Source organism: Episyrphus balteatus, chromosome 2 (genome assembly GCF_945859705.1).
Source record: "Episyrphus balteatus chromosome 2, idEpiBalt1.1, whole genome shotgun sequence".
Taxonomy (NCBI): Eukaryota; Metazoa; Arthropoda; class Insecta; order Diptera; family Syrphidae; genus Episyrphus; species Episyrphus balteatus.
Window position 1 is genome coordinate 118378111 of NC_079135.1, and position 20133 is coordinate 118398243.

The 20133-nt window shown below is 30.8% G+C and overlaps 1 protein-coding gene across 2 annotated transcripts in view; it reads left to right on the top strand.

The window, feature by feature from the left end:
- Nucleotides 1-20133, top strand: part of LOC129910790 (protein artichoke) — a 435745-nt gene that overhangs the window by 67695 nt on the left and 347917 nt on the right. The gene's annotated exons all lie outside the window — the stretch shown is intronic.

The following is a 20133-nucleotide window of genomic DNA, read 5'->3' on the forward strand; positions in this document are numbered from 1 at the left end:
ATTAAAAAACAAAAAAAAACCAACCTTGGAAATTACAAAAAAATCATCTGTACCAAATTTCAAGAAAATCCCTCAACCCGTTTAGGCTGCAGCTTCATGTACAGCTTTTTTTGACGACGCACCGACGCACCGACGCACCGACGCACAGACCGACGGACGTCATGACGAAAACCACTTTTTCGGACTTCTCCATCATCGTAATGTTAGTTTTGATTAAAACCTCGAATTTTTTTTTTTACACGAAACCAATACTTGCCCTATTGAGCAAGTAAAAAAGAGAGAGATAGAGAAATGGGGAGCTGATGCACATCAGAAGGATGTTTGCATACCAAACACGTTTAGATTCTGGCTATATCCTGGAAGCTCTTACAATTGCTTCCAGGTTCCTTTCAAGATTCGAACCTTCACTTCACAGTCGAACATCACGTAGACGTTTAACAATTCTTCGTATTTTTTTTTTTTTTTTTGTTCTCTATTATTTTCGTGTTTTTTTTTTTTTTTTAGTAAGCTCGTTTTACTCCCATGATATGTATTTTCAGGCACAAGGAATAACTTTCGATGGATTTTTTTTTTTTTTTTTTTTTATTTGCGGAAAGGATTGAAGCCAGTGGAATCAATGCACAATCTGGACTAAATAAAATATTAAATTGCAAAGATTCGTAGAGAGTATGGAATGTTTGATGGCCTGTCTGACCCGGGACTTTGTTCGAATGGTTATAAGTGAAAGATACATTTGAAACGTATATTTTTTACTAAGGATCAACGTCGTTTTTTGTTTTGTTTGTTAAGTTGAGATAGGAATTATAACAAGAAATGCAACAGTGGTGTCTTAGATTTTTTTATTCTTGGTATTGTTTCATTTGTATTCGACGCATTTTCACTTCTAGAAAATATGTTTTTTTGCTGTAAAACAAGTACGATGTTTAAATACTAAATGAATAGATTGCCATATTTTATACATATTAAAAAAAAAGTAGTTTATAATTTTTCCCACTAGATGGCGCTATTTTCAAATTAAGTTTATGTCTTAAAGCCTATAATCAGCGGGCAAGCAAGACGCTTTCAGCGTTATATCATTTAAAACATTACGATAAATAGTTTTCAAGTTATGATGGAACATAGTGACCAGTCCAGTTAAAATAGCCTTAAAAATAGGAGAACTTTAGCAAAACAAAATAACTTTACACATTTTTTATTAAAGCGCCACATTTTGAAGAACAATGAATCACAATAGCCTCTCTTTATTCCAAATCCCAACAAAATGAACGTAGGTAGTCTATAAACTTCACCAAACACTCAATTTATATTATACCCATTTGCCATCTATTACAATTTAACAATATTATAATCCAAGGAAATAAATCACGAAAATATTGCCGATGCCGCAAAGTCGAGGCGAGGCGGATCAAATTGGCTAAATAATGATATCCTTCTTAATTAGTTAGTTATCTCACGATTAATTGTGATGCTTGGCATATCGTTTCATATAACCTTACTTCTATATAATATAGTATATACCAAACACCACTACATCAGACAACAACAGTTAATTCAAATATGAATAATGACAGCGACACAATGATGGCATAGGTCGTGCGTATAGTCGGTTATGGTTGGTGTGGAATGGATAAGGATAATAAAGTTTGGGGGAATAAGGGAAGTAAATTATGATGACCATCAGGAGGTAATTTCTCGCCTAAGAGTGAAAAGGTACTTCTGGACACAAACGAATTAGGTAAATATGATTTTTTAAAGATATTGGCTTTTGATGAGTTTTTGAATGGAAAATAAATTTCCATCATCGTTCCTAAAAATAAAATAACTAGTAAAAAAAAGGACAGCTTTTTTTTGACATTTGACATTTTGATATTTCGAAAAAATCTAATCCGATTTTGGCAAAAACGGATTTTGCTGAGACCTTCAGGAACAAAGTATAATTTTAATTTTTGTCGTCATTTTAGGTCAACCTTACAGTTGTTCAGGATAATTGAACAAAATCTGGCTGGCCAATATTAATGTCATTTATTGAAAACTCGACCTTAAAAATCTTTTTTTTTTTTGATTTTTTTCAATTTTTTCCAATATTTTCTGAAATAAAATGTATAATTTTTCTACAAAGTCTTAAATAAAAGGATTTATTCTAAAGCAAAATTTTATCGGTAACTTTTTTGATTGAAAAATAGGTTTTTTTTCAAATTAAGCTTTGTTAAAACTTAAAATCCAACTATTTTTGTAAAAGATAAAAATGAAAAAACAAAAAATTGTATTTTCGCATTTTTCTCACTATTTTTAAAATTATACAGGGTGTCCCAAAAGTAATATATCAAACGAAATATGCTAATAGGCCAACTTTAGGGCTCTCAGAATTTGGTAACTTGTTCATCCTAAATCCTTACGGTTTTCGATTTAATGCAGTTTTTGTGAAATTTGCAACAGTATTTTGCTTCCTCCGCTCATAATTGATTTTTGTTTTTTCTTTCACTAAAACATTGCCTAATAATTGAGAACCATTAATTAATCAAAATATTTTTTATTTCATACGCCATTTCGCTACAAATTAATTAACAGTTCCATGTTTTATAAAAACTCAATTTCTTACTTTTATTTCGGAAAAAAATTGTATGGTGTGACACTGGTTTATTATTTTGAAAGCTTGCCGTGTTATTGCAGTTTTCAAAAATGTATAAAAATTTCCAAAGTTGAAATTTTTTTCAACAACCTGCATACAATAAAAGTGATGGTATTAGATCGTTTCTTGATTGTCTTTCATTAAACAAGCAATTTCAGTATAAAAAAAATGTTACACATACACCACAGTGACCAATTAAATTAAAACTTTTTTAGTTTCCAGATTATTTGCTATTGAGTGTAGGTGCGAGGTTGGAGTTCGTTTAATCGAAATAAATGCAAATTTAATGATTCTTGTTTAAGTTAATTATGAAACAAACAGAAAATGGACGAGTTGGTAGAATTTGGTATAACAGAAAGAGCAAAATTATGTTAAAGCATTAAACATTTTTTTTTTGAAATAATGAATAAATATACTAGCGACCAATTTTCTAAACGTGTGAATATGAAAACGACATATTTATATGCCATTTAAACTTTTATGCTTATTTTCACCTCTTGAAGAATTTAAAATTCTTTCATTTTCTTAGAAATTATAAAAAAAAACCATGTATTCTTTTATAGTTCCTATTTATTCGTATTATTTTTAAAATCAAATAAAATTTTTAGAATATAAATAAAATATTTCCTCTAAAACTTTTTTTGTTGTTCTGAAATTGAAATTTTAAATTATGTAACAAAAATGTACTTCTTAATTGATGTAAATATAATCCGCCAACAAAAATGAAATTTTGCTTCATTCTTCACTTCAAAACATTAAATGTTTGTTTTTTTTTATTTCTTCTTAAAACAAGTACCTACTGAATCAGTTACGTTTTTTATGTGTCATCAATTCAAGTTTTTCAATTAAATTTAAAAATAATGCCCCAAAAACTTTCAAATTTCAATAAAAAAATTTAATTTAAACGAGAAAATATAAATTGCCAAAATTATCAATCTTCTATACGTAAACAGTATAGGTAGGTTGGTAGGTACTTATACCTACCAAAACCCACCTCTAATTTAAGTTCTTCAACCCCAATCTCTTTCCCTCTACGCATCTCTAAAAGATTTATATACCTTTGCACAGAGAAAACTGAAGTTGATGGAAGGAAGAATAAAACTTTTGCAAAGTTGTAGCAAAAATCTTACACAAGAATTTCTGGGAAACTTTTCAAAAATATGCTTTCAAAACGATTTGCCCCGATGATCGACTTGGGAAAATTCTTACCTATCCATATACCTCTCTTCCGCTTCAGCATAGCAACCCCCATCCAACCAACACCATCAACACCACACCACACTACCACCATCATCATCACCGTTTACTCCCGCAACATCACCGATACGCCACCATCATCATCGCTGCTGCTGCTGCTGCCACCACCGGTATATAGGCTTTAACTCGCATCTGCTTCTTGTAAAGGAATTATAATTTATCTTCCTCAAAGCGGTACGCAGCGCAGTATACAGATACACCACGTACACCCGCCATAGATACCAACTTGAGTTGAGTAGGTAAGAGCGCCAAAAGTGAAAACTTCAACTTTTGAAAAACTTTATTCAACCTAGGAGGCGTGGGTCGGCTTAAAAGGTAAGTTAAAAAAAAAAACACAGAAGAAAAAAAAATTATTCCTTACTTTAACTGACGTCATCCCGAAAGCAATTTACCTGCCATTGGAGAAAAAAAAAAGTTATGAAGAAAAAACTCATTTTTTTTTTCAGAGGAAAGAAAAAGTTTTAAATGACGGACGGCAAGTCGGTAAGTGGGAGAGCAGACTTGTAAAACAAATCTTCATCTGTGAAGGATAATGGACCTGATACCTTTCCGTTCGGGTGAAGGGTGCCATCGCGAGTTAATTTTTTTCTTATTCTTCTTCTTCTTCTTTTTCCTTATTTTGATTCCCTTTGATGGGGTTATATGACGCCTACGGTAAAATGAAATGGAAAATTCAACTTCAGTTATATCCTTTAGGCTAAGTATGAACACAAAAAAAATTAAGAAGAGTTGCAGGCTTTTTGAAACTAGAGTATCTTAACTTCACTTTAACATCATTAACATTGGGTAAACTATACCTATAATTTGTTTGTTAAGGGAAAATTAGTGTAAAGAGTTAACCAGTTTCAAGTTATAAATACATTCGGATCATAGGTAGATAGAAACAAATAAACTGTAAGTGTGTAAAATAGTTTTTGAAGTTCTGGTCGCTATAAACTCAAATCATGTATAGATACTTTTGTTTACCTAGATAGAGAAAAATTCATGTTATCTATTCGGGAGCGGGTCAAATTTCTGGTTTCAAAATTCTGGATTTCAAAATTCTGCTTTTTTCAAGAAAATTCTGTTTTTCAAAATTCAGCTTTTTTTATATTCTGTCTTTCAAAATTCTGCGTTAATCTGCCAGCATTTTTTTAAAGAAAAAAATTCAGCTAATTCTGTTTTTTTTCATAGCATATGCGTTTACTTAACAAAAATACACCTCATTAAAGAATATTAAAACTAATTAGAAACGATGAACAATATTCCTTTTTTTTATTCAAGTTTTTGAATATTAATTTTTATTTGATTAATTAAAAAATTTTCAATTATATCATTTTTCGAAGATATTTATCATTAAACTTTTTCTCAATATTTTCAAAATTATTGATTTATCAAGAATTTTGAAAAGCAGAATTTTGACAAAAGAATTTTGACCCCAACCCTATCTATTCAAATAGTAATCCCAATAAAAAACATAATATTTATAGACAATTGAGTTAAAAAGAAATAATAATTGTTGAAAAACTGCATACAAGTAAACAAACATAACGTGAAAATAACTAGATAAACGAATTTCAATGGAACTGAAATTAAGTTTTCACTGAGAAACTAGTCAAGTTAAATTCAAATTTAAGCCTTCATATGAATGTGGTAACATTTCTAAATTAGCCCTAATTTTTTAGTTGTCTGTTAGACTATCCGAGGAATAAATGTTAAAAAAAAAAACATTTTTTGTTCACTGCGGCGTATACGTGTTTTTTTTTGCAATTTTCTGTTACTAAATTCACTTCACAAAAAATAATTCGAACAGGAAAGCAAACGTTTCTTGCGTTTAAGCCTTCGTCAATTGTCACCATGGGTCAATTTGACTTATTTAACTGTAAATTGAAATTGGGCACGTTCAGGAAATATTAGGCACTAGAAATATTTAGGTGACGTCATTTTCTGAACGGAAATTTCATTTTATTGTCAAATTTCGTAATTTACTTGATCATTTTACAGATCTCGCGGGACACAAGCCAAATTTCACTTTTCTTTAATAAATAAATATTATTAATTATAACGGATAATGCACTTTTTACTCGTTTTTCACCCGAATAGATTTAATTCTGTTGTAATTAAAAACAATCATCTGTCATTTATGTTAACAAAAAAAAAAAATTTCCTAAATTTTTAGGAAAATTTTCTTGCCTAACTTTCCAGTCAGCTTTCCAATAAAATTACCTAAATTGAAAGAATTTTTTTTTGTTGACAGTTGACCAATCAGAGGCCGAGAAATTATCTAAATATTTAGTTCCTGACGTTTCTGAACCTGCTCATTTACATCGATTTCGGTGGCAATGTTTTTAGTTATTGTACAATTCAATTCATTTTGTACAATTCTTTCACTAAAGCATTGCCTAATAATAAGAAACAATTAATTTATCAAAATATTTTTTATTTCATAGAAAAACAAACATTTTTTGTTCACTGTGGCGTATACGTGCTTTTTTGCAATTTTCTGTTATGTTTAAGATTTCTTTGTTCTGTGGTATTTTTCCTTAGAAATAAATCTATTTTGTGCCTTAATTTTTCTATATAATTAAAAGCTATAGGTATCTTATCTATTTGCAAGGAAATTTCATTAAATTTGAATTTAACGTTAACAAAGAATTGTTTATATGAGTCCTCCTCAATCATGTCAATTTTGGGGATAAGGCTTACGTTTAAAAAAAGGTATCAAACTTTGATACTTTTTGTTTGCATTTTCCAAAGGTACCCCCGTTATAAACTACCCCTCTTTCCCCTATATAATTCATAACTTCCAAATCTGTCTTCTAGTTTCTAATTACTTGTATTTTGAATATTTTGTTTGAAAGCACTTAAATTCTTTATCGTATTTTGTTTTTTTTTTTTTTTCTCCTTGTATATATTTTTAGTCTTATATCCCAGCAGTAAAAATCAAATTTTCCACATTCCTGCATCTTTTATTCTATTATTTGACACCTGAGCTACAGTAACAAGGGTGGATGACAAAATCTCAATATAAAATCTTAAATTATTCATTCAAAAATATTTTGATCTTTTTCCTAAATAAAAAAAAGTGAGTTTACCATATTTCCTTTTCTTACGTAACTTTTCTTATCTCTTGTGAAGTCATCTAAAAATTTCCCTAAAAGTATAATATTCTAACTTATAGCTGCCAATAAAATATAGTCCAACAATTAAGAATTCATCTTTTTTGGGAAGATAAATGAGCCGTGAATTGATAAGACACCATCAATAATTATTGTCCTTTAATCGATTATGATAATGATGATACTATTTATAGACAGGAGAGAGGCTGACAAAAATGAAAGAGGGTAGACATTTGAAATGGCAGATGGTGTATACGCCAATATGATGATGATGGTCTTTGATGATATATCCCCATAATAAATAACATTATGATCACTCATTAATTTTATTGGAAAAATCATTAGTCACGATTTGAGAACAAAATTTAATACCCTCCTTGGTTTTTCTTTGATGGTTTTGGGGTGGGTGCGGGCGGCTGGTTCCTCCTTAAACAATTTTGGTTTAAACATGTATTTGATCCTGTCCTATGGCAATATTCCAACACCCACAATCACGAATGTATGCCGAAAATGCTTGTTAATCACATGATTTTTTTTTCTTTCGCCTCATCCTTGTATATCGTGATGGTATTGGTTAAGCTGTTAAGCCGTTTTGATGGTCAAAATCGGGGTATACGTGTCGGTGTGTCGGTGTATTGAACGAATTTTAATGACCCATTGGTATTCCGCAGTGCCAAAAAGGAAGAAAAAAAAAAAAACGATTTTCAGCAGCACTTACATTATACCGTTTTTGTGAAGGAAAAAAAATATAAATTCACTTTACATATTCAGTGTAATGTAGGATATTCCCCCAAATTCCTGTACACCCATCAGATGCAAATATACAACCGAACCGACATTACCAGGACCAGGACCAGGACACCATGGTTAAAGCTCGAACGAAAATTGAGTATTTTAAATGGGATATACGAGTAGGTCCTGGAGAATTATATAAATATACCTACTTTTTTTTGTTTAACTTTTAAACTGCATTATGTAGGTAGGTTATTGTACTTCTATAGATATAAATCTATTTGTTCCTTTGTGGGCTTTTCATATATTCTTTTTTTTTTTAATTTTACCAATTTTTGGTAATTATTCTTGTGGGAAAAAAGGAGAAAGGAAAATTTAAAAAAAAGGAATTGACTGTCAAAATCAGGATATCAGTTAATTGGTGGAAATCGATTTCAATTGGTTTCGTGAATGTGCGAATGAAAGTGACACTAAAAGGTTATTGAAATAAATAATTTATATATAAAAGGTTTACATTATACTGAATTTGTGCATCATAATGCACTACATGGAATTTAATTGAAATGGAATGGTTTGTTAGCTTATTTGGTGTAGTGAACAAAAATATGATAAAGCTTTGAATTTTTGTAATGAAATTCAACAAATTAAATATTGTTGATACAAACTTTTAAATTTTGAACACATGTTGAGTGTGTTCATGTACATTTTTGTTGTTGATGTTGTTGTTGTTGAAAACATACCTTTTATTGTACTCTAAGGCTTGTATAATCTTACTGTTCTCTCCGTTTTTATTTAACCCTTTCGGACCCAGCGTTACTCTCATGTAACATTTTTTAAAAAATTCGTAAAAAGTATTAAATTAAACAATTTTTTAGGTTTCCATGGCTAAATTGAAAGATAATAATGCCTAGTTACTGGATTATTACAAAAAGTTAGTCAAATATCATACCTTTAATTTTTTTTTTATCGAAAAAGGAACTGAAATTGACATTTTTTTTTTTGCAAAAAAAAATTTTTTTATATATGGTCATAATTTTGAAAAAAAAGATATAAAAAATGTTAATGCAGAAAGTGCTTTGTTTTTTTGCTTAGAAGAAGTAGCATACATTATAGTTTCATAAAAAGTTATTTTCTCAGTTCTCCGACTTTTTTTGGTGGTCATAGGCAGTGTATATTACACTGAACCAAATCCTTACGTAAATACAACGAAAAAATTCGTTGAGCCAACGAAAATTTAATTAATTTTCAGCCGATGAAAAATTTAATTGGCTCAACGAAATGGCTTTCATACGTTAATGGAAAACTTCATCAATCAACGAAAACTGTAGTATTTTAATGAAATTTTTTATAAAAATTTTTGATCGAGAGTTAATGAATTTTTACATCACTTTACGAAATTTTTCATCGATTAACGTAAAATTTAATTAACCACGGTGATATTTTTCGTTAGTCAATGTATTTTTTGATTAACTTATGAAAGAACTTTCGTTAGCTAAAAAATTTTTTCGTAAATTTTATGAATTACGAAAAAATATTCGTTAGCTAACAAAACTTTTCGTTGTATTAATTATTTTTTTTTTAGTAGATTAAAGTATTTATTTATTGGACTTGTTAAATTATTAATTTACAGTCCAAACCAAAAATTGGCGTTTCGACAAGGTTGAGCTCACTTAAGTCAACTGATAAGTCCGACTTATCGTGAGACACCTTGTCAATACGCAAATATTTTTTATATTCAGCTCAACTTACATAGATTTTTAAACAAAAACCTAATGTGAACTATATAAAGCAAGATTACATTTTTAATCATTAAAACAGAAATGCACCCAAGTCTACGTTTTTTTTGAAGTTATACTTCTTATGGGAGGGTGAGTATGAAAATTTTTCTTTTTGACAAGAATGTCAAAGGGATTATGACGCGATCAATCTGGGTAACAGGGCTGTCGTTTCACCTTTAGAGTAGGCAGTACTTTAGTATTTAAGAATGCAGTACGCCGCAGTACGGCAAACATAAAACACACAACAGGTTGCAAGTTAGATGTTTAATGTGGCAAGTTGCATGTGGCAAGTTGTATGTGGCAAGTTGCGTGTGGCAAGTTGCATGTGGCAAGCTGCATGTGGCAAGTTGCGTGTGGTATGTTGCATGTGGCAAGTTGTATGTGGCAAGTTGCATGTGGCAAGTTGCATGTGGCAAGTTGCGTGTGGCAAGTTGCATGTGGAAAGCTGCATGTGGCAAGTTGCGTGTGGTAAGTTGCATGTGGCAAGTTGCGTGTGGCAAGTTGCATGTGGGAAGTTGCATGTGACAAGTTGCATGTGGTAATTTCCATGTGGCAAGTTGCCAGGGTTGCAAAAAGCTCACATTTCAGCTCAGCTCACAGCTCAGCTCAAATTTGAGCTAGCTCACTTTTGAGCTAGCTCACTTTTGAGCTAGGTACCATAGCTCAGCTCATATGAGCTGAGCTGAAAGTGAGCTGAACTGAAAGTGAGCGCCCCCAACTTCCAACGCCTATATCTCGGAATTTTGAAGAAAATGAAAAAAAATTTTTTGATGCCAAAAGGGACTCTAACCTACATTTGGGTACAACTTTCATCCTTGTAGGTCCACGCGTTCTCAAACCGGGAGAACTTAAAAGTAAAAAAAAAAAAATAGGAACGATTCTGAAAAAATAGGCATGATGTGGCGGTTTAACATGGAAGGCAATTTTTTAAAAATCTGACAATGTGCAAAGCGTAGCCCCATGACACAAGCTATCATTTGGCATCATTCCCAAAAATTGCTCTCAAGCGGTTTAGCTTCTAGCAGCGTTCAAAGATTCGGGGATTTTTCGAAAAAAAATTTACCCCAACTTTCAAAGGCGATTTTCTTTGAATTTTGAAAAAAATCGAAATACCGGATTATACCACTATCGGGTAGCTGAGAATATAAGCTTTCATATGGCCCCACTCCCCTGTCTCTAGATCAAAGCGTTCGAACGCCTATATCGCGGAATTTTGAAGAAAATGAAAATAAAATTTTTAATGCCAAAAGGAAGCGGGGGCTCTAACCAACATTTGGGTACAACTCCCATCCCTGTAGGTCCACGCGTTCTCAAACCGGGAGAACTTAAAAGTAAAAAAAAATAGGCACGATTCTGAAAAAAAGGGCATGATGTGGCGGTTTAACATATAAGGCGATTTTTTAAAAATCTGATAATGTGCAAAGCGTAGGCCCATGACACAAGCTATCATTTGGCATCACTCCCAAAAATTGCTCTCAAGCGGTTTAGCTTCCAGGAGCGTTCAAAGATTCAGGGATTTTTCGAAAAAAAATTTACCCCAACTTTCAAACGCGATTTTCACAGAATAAATTGAAAACTACATGGACGCAAGGAGGATGAAAGAATTAATTTATTGTTCACTTGATGAAAAGGTAAAAAAACTAAGTGTGGATTAATTACTTCATAATAGAAATTAAAAATATCAAATGAAATTCATTTACATATACTGAATGAGAAGTATAACTTCCAGTCGCGTGTACATGTGTACACACACTCTTTTTTTTTGTAAGGCCACGATTTTTTTCGTTAACTGATGTATTTTTTCATATGCCAATGTAATATTCCATTAGTATATGAAGAATTTTCATGAGCTTATGAAGATTTTCGTAAGTTAATGTTGAATTTCATAAGTTAATGAATTTTTTCGTTACTTAATTAAAACTTTGATAAAGTAAGGAAAAAATTCGTATTTTTATTCTTTAAAATGAGTATGAAATTTTTCGTTAATTGATGAATCTTTTCATTGAATTGGATTTTTTGGCACTAAAAAGGGAGAAAAAGTGTATGAAACGTTTTCATTAATTGATGAAGGTTTTCATATTACGAAAAATTACATATTTTCGTTGAGCCAACGAAAGTTTCGTTGGGCCAACGAAAATGTAGTGTATGAAACGATTTTCGTAATTTTACGAAATTTATTATTTTCAGTGTACTTACATGTAACATGAGAATAACACATTAGTTTTGCTATTTATTATTTTGGAAAATAACTTTTTGCTATTCATATTTCTTAGTTGTGATATTTTTGACCCTATAATACCGAAAAAACATTTTTTAATATTGATTTTCATAGCTTGGGTTCGAAAGGGTTAAAAAATGTTGGTCCTTATTGCTGCTGGGGTGTCTATAATATAGTTATTAGGGTGGGTAAACAAAAATCGAATTTCTTTTCTTTTTATTTAATTCGATTGCTCTTGAATATACTCACCAAATATGAGCTCTTAATATTAATGGGAAGATCATTCGCTTCGAAGTTTTCCATTTTTGAATCAGTCTTATAGTCTTATCAAGCTACTTTTTAGATTTCTTGTAGGTTTTAATAAAACATGCTTGGTTTAATAAACCCAAAAAAGACATAGGTACATGTCCTGACTAAGCCCCTAGTATACCTAATAGAAAAATGGTTTATACCTTTTTAAAAAGGATGTTTAATATAGAATAGAACCTCATCAAAAGTTTTTACATTTTGGCTATATCTATAAAAATGGCCTTATAAGTCAACATATACCTATTCTAAATGAGAAAAAACTTTAACCCTCTTGGGGCGCCATCTAGCGTCAAAATAAAAATCTGAAAAAATTAGGGGATTTTTTTTTAATTATCTAATTAGAAACAGTTTTTCCACTTAGGAACTTGATTAAAAAATAACGAACGCCCTAATGTATACACTTTTAAGGTCCCAAGCTTGAGAAAAAATTTTATTCTTGATTTTGTAACTAATTGAACAATTATAATAATAAAAAGGGCAAGACATTTTTTTGTAGAAAATAGATTGTTTTACAAAAAGGTCTTATATATACTTTTTTCATTAATCAAACCATTTGATATTTGAGGTCAAAGTTAAAAAAATGTATAAAAACATTTTTAACTTTTTCAAAATTTTCAAATTCACTTAGATGTTATGATTATTAAATTAGGGACTTTAATGTTCTACAAAAAGATTTAAGTCTTAGAAGATTTTTGTATCCTAACCTTAAGAGAAAAACTTCTGTTAAAGACCAGCGTTTTATTAAAAATAAAAACTCTTTAGCTCGAGTTTTGGGGAGTGAGAACAAAATATCGAAAATGATCAGGTCAGCCCATGGAATGAGGAGTTAGATGACGACGATGACCAAGACCAGTTAGAACCGAAAGAAAAAGTATCAATGTCTTTTTCTAATTCTTCTTTGATGGAAAATATGCTATGCATTTGTAGGGTGAATGTAAAAATTTTGATAATCCATTTTCAAGTAAAAACTAATTTAAATGTAGTTTATTTCTTTTTAATTTAATTTCATAGGCCATCTCCTAGCAAAATTAAAATTAAAAAAAAAAAAACAAAAAATAGGGGGGAAATGTAAACATGGAAATAGGAATAGTAAGACTGCCCTAAATCGTCTTTGGGTTTTTAAATAGTACATTTATTAACACATAATAAGTAGATTATTAGACTTTTAATTCGTTTTCAAAAGTTAAAATAAAAAATTAATATTTAATATCTACATTTTTGAAAAAATGTATCTCTAAAAAATACAAAAACTGTCCACATTTATACCCTAAGTCGAACCCACATTTAAATTTATAAATCAACTTTAATTAAGGAAATAACACCCACTTTATAGGTATCAATGGACAAATGTGAGCACCTGAATTCCCCGCATTATGAAAATCCAAATGCCTCCCCGAACTATAAATAACAACATACCAAGTTCTTGCCTGTAATACATATTAACTTTTAATTTATAAAGTACAAACAATGAAAAAAAAAAAATACAAAATTTGTTGAAAAAAAATATGAATTTAAGGGAACTACATTCATTATCAAAATTAATTTCCATTTTGTTTAAATGGCTCCCAAGAGGGCAAACCAAAGTATAAAATATTACTTTACACCCACTTTCGCTATGAAGAATCTTTCAGTCCTTAAATAATGGTCGCAAGGACCAAATACATTTTGCGTAAAGAAATTTTGAATTATTAAGATGAAACTAGACACTTTTTCACTTTTAATTTCTTGGAAAAAATTCTTCCGAAATTTGCCGTTACTATCTCTGGTTTCAGTTCAAGTAATTTTAAAAACCCAGACAAGGGTAGTACAAATTTGAGTAAGAGACACACGTAGTTGAAAACAAAGAACCCTTTGTAACTATCAGTTTAAAGCTCTCATTTTCTTGTACCGACAAACTCACCAATAAGTATACACGAAAAATCAACTTTTCCAACATCCCAAAAACAGAGCTCAAAGATCAGAGAGGATATAAGCAAGATACAAGGAATTGGGCATGGTTGTGACAACTCGAGCGTAATGTCAAGTATCTTATAGGCAAGAAGAGTGTAAGTTCACTTGCTCTCTCTTGTAATGCTGCATTTGTCCCCATCACAGTTTCATATAGGAAACAAACAAGAAAAAAAAAAATTACAAGAGCCTGGAAAAGTTTTGCTTCTTTTTTTCTTAACGAAAGGAGTTTTGAGCTACCCTCTTATAAGAAGAAAGGTTATACGAAAAGCAGGATAAACGGATATATGCGATGTTGTATAAAGTTAAACCCGAAAAAGTTGTTAGATGATATTTTTTTTTTGTTCCTCTTAGTCTGTTGTAGCTTATACGCGCCGAGGTTATTTGCTTTTAGCTTGAGCTTATGTTGTCGCCTCGTTTTTAAGACTTTTCCCCTCCTAAGTTTCATTCTCGAACTTTATCTTGGCTGTGATGTTAGCTGAAGACACGACAAGACAAGACTATGGTTTCGGGGGTCAATGGTGGTTGATTTACTCAATGCACAAGGATGTTATTTTTATTAGATATAGTCTGATGTATTTGTAAAGTTTTTTTTTTCATCCAATTTTTTTTTTTGTGGGGGGGGGGGGGGGGATTTCATGTCCAGCAGTTTTAAGGAACTCTCATCGCTTGCCGTGCTGAACGGGTCGGTTGGTCTTTCTTGATTAACTTCTTAGTTTTAATTCGGTTTAAAGTTAGTCCTTTCGAAGGAAAAAAATATCACAAAACAAAATATCTCTTGTCAGAGTAGTATCCTTATTGTGTCGAAAAACGATGCAGAGGTGGTAAAGCTTGTGTATTCGTTTTACTAAAAGGAAGTAAGTTATACTTTTTTGTTGTTGTTGTAGAAAACACTTATAACCAAGTCCTTTTTGGTTACTTTTTCTTGTGTTCTTCATCTTTTAAGCTAATTGTCGTTTCTTTATCTGTTTACCCTTAAGCCTTGTTTTTTTTTTGTTTCGTTTCATTTCTTACTTTTCTTTCTTATGGTTTTGTCAAAATGTACAAATTTACTCGATATAAAATACACCCAAGAGCTAAAAGAGAAAAAGCGAGTATCCTTGTTTGGGTAATTAAATTGAATTTTTGGTATAAATATACGACGAAAGGACAACGTAAAAACCAAACAACAACAACACAAAAAAAAAAATTTAAACAGAAAAGTTTTAGCTTTTATTTTTATTTATTTTTTTTTTTTGTATTTTTTGTGCGGACAGGGAAAAAAAGTTTTTAAATTGGCAAAAAACTTTCAAGAGGATTCTACTCGAGAGGGTAAACACTAAGTTGTTGTAAAGAAGAGTGAAAAGGATAGAATGATAGAATATATTTGTATATGTATGCCGACGATTCACCATCAAAAAAAAAACCCTACCTATAGTTTGTTGCGGATTTTCCAAATTGTGGATTTTAATAGACAAAATGTTTGTAATTTTTTGTGTAAATAAAATGTGTTTGGTTGTTGTTTGTGAGTTTTTAATTGGTAGATACAAGAATGAAATTAAAACAAAAATTTAAAAAAAAAGAAAAGAAAATGAAAAAAAAACTTGTTGATGCGGCATAACTTTTGCAAACGAAAATTGAAATTAATTCTTTTTTTTTTTTTTTTTTTTGTATTATTTTTTTTGCCTTATGGTAGAACAAATTTAATTTAATGGTTTTAAATTTTTCTTTAGAAATTCATTGAAAAGGATTGAGTCTCGTATATAGTTATTGTTTTATGTCAACAGAAAATTTTAAATTGGTGGTTTATTTAATAAATTTTTGAAGTTATACTTCTTATGGGAGGGTGGGTATGAAAATTTACTTTTTGACAAGAATGTCAAAGGGATTATGACGCGATCACCCTGGGTAGCAGGGCTGTCGTTTCACCTTTAGAGTACGCAGTACTTTAGTATTTAAAAATGCAGTACGCCACAGTACGGCAAACATAAAACACACAACACGTAGCAAGTTACATGTTTCATGTGGCAAGTTGCATGTGGCAAGTTGCATGTGGCAAGTCGTATGTGGCAAGTTGCATGTGGCAAGTTGCATGTGGCAAGTTGTATGTGGCAAGTTGCTTGTGGCAAGTTGCATGTGGCAAATTGCGTGTGGCAAGTTGCATGTGGCAAGTTACATGTGGCAAGTTGCCAGGGTTGCAAAAAGCTAACATTTCAGCTCAGCTCACAGCTCAGCTCAAATTTGAGCTAGGTACCATAGCTTAGCTCATTTGAGCTGAGCTGAAAGTGAGCTGAGCTGAAAGTGAGCGCCCCAACTTCCAACGCCTATATCTCGGAATTTTGAAAAAAATGAAAAAAATTTTTTTGATGCCAAAAGGTAGCGGGGACTCTAACCTACATTTGGGTACAACTTCCATCCCTGTAGGTACACGCGTTCTCAAACCAGGAGAACTTAAAGGTAAAAAAAAAGTTAAGCCCGATTCTGAAAAAATAGGCACGATGTGGCGGTTTAACATGCAAAGCGATTTTTTAAAAATCTGACAATGTGCAAAGCGTAGGCCCATGACACAAGCTATCATTTGGCATCACTCCCAAAAATTGCTCTCAAGCGGCTTAGCTTCCAGGAGCGTTCAAAGATTCGGGGATTTTTCGAAAAAAAAATTTACCCCAACTTTCAAACGCGATTTTCTCGGAATTTTGAAAAAAGTCGTAAAACCGGATTGTACCTAATTTTTTTTATGATTAAAAAAGAAATATTTTACTAAAAAAATAGAAATATATATGTATTTACTATTAACCCTAGAAAGATAATCTACGTCTGTAAGACGTATGGCGTGTAAAGAACTGTTTTATCTAATTCAATTCAAATTTCTGGGTTTTTGTTAAATTGATTTGATTTATTATATCACTTCTTTAAAATAATCTAAGTAATGAGTTAAATAAATATGACAAAAAGTGTTAACATAAGACCAAAAATCTTTTTTAGAATCATACGTCTCTGAGACGTATATTATGATTATCTTTCTAGGGTTAAAAAAAACCAAGAGAAAGATCACGAAAAATTATCTGTTTTATTTATAAAAATATCCATGTGTTAAAATAATTCCATTAATAACTAGAACCAAACATCTTGAGCTATGGTGTTTTATAAAAGTTTAAAATATCTTCATATTTCAGTATACTTTCCAAATAAAAATCAATGTATCCTCTCACCCATCACAGCTCAGCTCACTTTACTTTAGCTCACCCAACAGCTCAGCTCAACCATCAGCTCAGCTGACTTTCAGCTCAGCTCAAATGAGCTGAGCTATGGTACATAGCTCAAAAGTCAGCTAGCTCAAAATTTGAGCTGAGCTGTGAGCTGAGCTCAGCTCACTTTTGAGCTTTGTAGCAACTCTGCAAGTTCCATATTGCTACTACTAGTGCTGAAGCACACACAATTCTCATAAAATAACCATATCGCACATTTTATGCTCAATTCATTTAGTTTCGTTAAGCGTATACCGTACGTTCTGAACCGCACAACATGTGTAAATTTCACAGAATAAATTGAAAACTACATGGACGCAAGGAGGATGAAAGAATTAATTTATTGTTCACTTGATAAAAATGTAAAAAAACGATGTGTGGATTAATAAATTTAATAATAGAAATTAAAAATATCAAATGAAATTCATTTACATATACTGAATGAGAAGTATAACTTCAGTCGCGTGTACATGTACACACACACTCTTTTTTTTTTTTGTGAGATGATAAGTCATGTTGAAATAGAGGATACGTAGTTTTTGAAAGAATAGAAAGCAAACTTTTTCAAAGTAAAAAACAGAAAACAAGGACGTTTTTTTGAGAAAGTTATTATTTTTGTCTCAAAACTACAAAACAAATATATAGAATTATTATTGTTTACCCTCTCGAGTAGATCAGAGCGAGGACATGAAAAAAAACTGCCAGAATTAAAAAAAAAAATATCTAGGGGAAGTGGTTACAAGACCGTTTTTGTACTATGTTGTATGGAAACAAATTTAATTTGCAGGACTTGTAATATAAAATAAATGGCTTTTAGTAAGATCGATTATATCTGAAAGTATGAGCAAGTTTGGTTGATATCCCGAAAAGTTATAGTAAATTTTGTGATCATCAAATCGTCATGTTTCGTGTGAAAAGAAATTTGTTTTTTTTTTTTTAATGAAATATTTAAAAGTCTTAACTATTTTTTAGTTGGGAACCGATTAAAATATAGCAGAGGTACGTTTGTAATTATTAGAAAAAGATATAATATTTTACAATAGAAACGGTTTTATTGTCAACAGAAGTTGATAGGGTTTTTTGTTAGATGTTTTTTAAAAACTCTCTTGTTCAGTATTTTTTTATTTATTTTTTATGATGAGATTTTCTACAAAAAAGATCAAAATTAATGAATAAACACTTTATTTTTATTAAAAGATGTTTTTTATTGGTTTTTAATACGGTTAAACACTTAAAGGGGGCTCTTGCCCCTACTTCCCCTATATTTAAAATTTAACTAAAAATATGAAAACCGAATTCATTATTTTTATATTTTTCTTATAAAAGGGTGTTTTTACTAGCTCTATAGGGCAAGTATTGGTTTCGTGTCGAAAAAAAAATTGAGGTTTTAATCAAAACCAACATTACGATGATGGAGAATTCCAAAAAAGTGGGTCTCGCAATTCCGTCCGTGCGTCTGTGCGGTTGTGCGTCCATCTGTACACATTTCCAAAGCCTAAACGGGTGGATGGATTTTCTTCAAATTTGGTACAGATGATTTTTATGGAATTCTGAAAGTTGTTTTTTTTTTTTGTTTTTTTATATCTCGTTTAGAACGTACACCTCCCATACAAAAAAATACGATATTACGAATTTCTCGAAAACGGCTCTAACGGTTTTGATTAAACTTTGTATACGTAATATTTAAAGCAGTGGCAAAAAAACTGCATTTTTATTTTTTCTCAAAAAAGTCAAATAACAAAAAAATTTTTTTTTCATTTAACATAATTTTGCCCTAAATGTCGGCTCTTCCCCAATATCAATTTTTTTTTTACATTTAGATCCAGCTTTTAAAATCTACAAATAGACTAACATAAAAGTGCTTTGGGCTGCAAGAGCAAGTACGTGCGACCCCAGTCGTGCATTTTATTTTTATGAGGAGCAATATTTTAAGATTTTTGCCAACTATGAACCCAGAATCAAACGATTTTTTTTACACTGAATCAAAATCGGGACTTCAACAAATATAAAGGTGAATTAATAGCTCAATTTTTGTGTGTCATTTTGCTGACAAATTCGATATTAACTTTTGGTTTGAAAAGGACATCAGTCAAACAAGCTTTACCAATGGGTTGTGGTCAAAATCCCAAAATCTGAAATCTTGAAATCCCAAAATCGCGAAAATCAAGAATTCAGAAAGCCCAAGATCTCCAAAACCCCAAATAGGTACCTAAAATCCATTATTCCGAAAAATTATATTAAATGAAAAGTTTGTTGAAATTTTTCGTTTTGTATATTTTTTCGGGATTTCGAGAAAGAAGAAGAAATAGGTGTTTTACTTCATATTTGATTCTGCTTAAATTAGACGCAAAAATTTAAAACCCCTGAAACAACAACATTAGGGGTATTCACGATCTGGTGCAACAGGTCTAGTAAAAGTGTAAAATTTTATTTTTTTACAATAGATCGTGAACGCACCTCTTCTTATCTATAGTAAATATTGAATGGAATCCATGATATGAATTATATCAGCTTCATTCTTTTTTTTTACGGAGTTGTCTTTCCTACGATGCTTATTCTTTTTTTTCAATTTTTTATAATTTCATTCTTTGTTGTGTTCGGGTTAATTTATTTTCACAAATTACATTAAGGGCCAATTTTTCAATAGTCAGTTAAACAGTCATTTAGTACTTATTCCTAAGGATAGAGAAAAAATCAATTTTTCAACAAGCAGATATAGCTAAAATCTATCTGTTTCTTTCAGAGACGAATAAAAATTATTCTAAGGAATAATCTCAACAAAAATATTGCGTCAGTTGTCAAAGCTTTTTTGAAAGAATTTTGAAAAAAATACAGTGGAACACAAGAAAACAAAAACAATCATGAATAAAAATGACGTTTAATTTTAAATATTTTTGAATTTGACAATTTTTTTTTGTTATTTTGTAGAATAAATTAT